The 1,577-nt window shown below is 40.5% G+C and overlaps 1 protein-coding gene across 2 annotated transcripts in view; it reads right to left on the minus strand.

Annotated features, from left to right (window-relative positions):
- The window catches only part of LOC101856816, an 18,056-nt gene extending 16,714 nt beyond the window's left edge, over positions 1 to 1,342 (minus strand). Inside the window, exon 1 of one of the 2 annotated variants that reach the window (XM_005101747.3) lies at positions 1,187 to 1,342. The gene's annotated coding sequence lies outside the window, so the exon portion shown is untranslated. The remainder of the gene's footprint in view (positions 1 to 1,186) is intronic. The other variant, XM_005101745.3, reaches the window with a different exon arrangement.
- Positions 1,343 to 1,577: the final 235 nt, after the last annotated feature.

Raw genomic sequence — 1,577 nt, forward strand, 5'->3', positions numbered from 1 at the left:
ATTATTACTATAGTTATCATTATTATCATTATCACTATTATTATTTTCTTTCGGCGATAAGTGGTCAAAATGTTGAGGGGGGGGGTGGTGGTGATAGTGTTTTACGGCGCTCGTAACTGCATACGTCGTATGAGCGCGTGGGACACATTAAGCATTCATTTTCATTTTTGGTAAGTACTGTTTTTGAATTTTGCCCGGGTGGCAGTCGAAGCCTTCCCTTATCGATTTTAGGATTACACATTGATCGTTAACATGGGGACGAAAGCAGAACACAGAAAAACAGAGAGCAGAAAAGATTTTTTTAAAGAGATGAAAATGTTCCGTCGCTGCAAAGTTTCGAACACGGAACCTATTGAACGAGAAGCGAACACCGGGCCTCTAGACCTCGAGAGGGTTTTTTAGGAGGGGTGGTGTTTGAGTGGCTCGGGTGCATGTAGTAGGTAGTGTCGTAGAGATAAAACACTGCACGTACTCTCTTCCTCAATCATTGTCGAAATGCAGACGCAAAATTGACACGAGAGTTTTAAACATAAGTCATCAAAGGGTATACTAAATACTAAATACAGTCAGAACTGTCTAATGTAGTAGTACAACCATTCGTTGACGAGGAGAATAGTGACCGTCTTAGACAAGTGGATATCTTTAACATTGTGGAAAAAATAAGTCTGCAAGGGGAGAAAAAGAAAGACGCCGTTTGTACATGTCTGTACACGTGATTGTCTTTTAGGTGGCCGTTAGAGCAAGACTTATGTTTTGTTTTAGTAATTGTTTTACGGCACTTGTAACACAATAAGGTCATATAAATGCCTTAGATTAGAAGGGTTACAATAGAATAACAAACATAAAAAAGAAGGAGGGAAGATAAAGACGATAGACGTTTGATAAGAAAGAAGAAGCAAATCACACCAGAGCACCCGCCACCCACCCACAGAGCAAGACTTAGTACGACGATACTAAAAAATAACATAATAGAATAATCATAGTAATGCTGCCCCCCTGGTTTTATGCACCCCACATAATTTAGCAAAATTTGATCATTTTTTGCATAATTTCTTATTATTTTCCTTTATCATTATTTGTTGAAATTAACAGAATCGCATAATTTCACATTTTTGGGGGCTCAGTTTGAATAATTTCAGAATTTTTCTTGCATAAGACGACGGGGACATGTAATGTTTGTACTTACGAGTGATTTCTGACTTGACCTGACCCTCCACTACAGGAAAACAAAGGAGACCACCAGCAGATGACCTCAGGAACGTCCCCACAAAAGACCAGATCTGTTTACCGAGCAGTTTGACGAGCCAGGGCGATTTATAGCCCTCTTAGCAGGCCGCACCGCTCGATCTTAAGGCCGGTGCAGACCAGACTGAGGGCAGTCGGACCATCCAGCTGATTGTTGTTTTGTTTTTAGATTTGTTTGTTGTTTCGTTTTGCTTTTTGTTTCGTGTTGTCTTGTTTTGTGTTCGTCTTGTTGTTGTTTTTTGTTTGTGTGTGTGTGTGTTTGTGTGTGTGCGTGTGTGTGTTTTTGTGCGTGTGTGTGTGTGTGTTTGTGTGTGCGTTGAGGGTGGGGTCTA

The sequence above is a fragment of the Aplysia californica genome, unplaced genomic scaffold (assembly GCF_000002075.1).
Source record: "Aplysia californica isolate F4 #8 unplaced genomic scaffold, AplCal3.0 scaffold00297, whole genome shotgun sequence".
Classification (NCBI taxonomy): Eukaryota; Metazoa; Mollusca; class Gastropoda; order Aplysiida; family Aplysiidae; genus Aplysia; species Aplysia californica.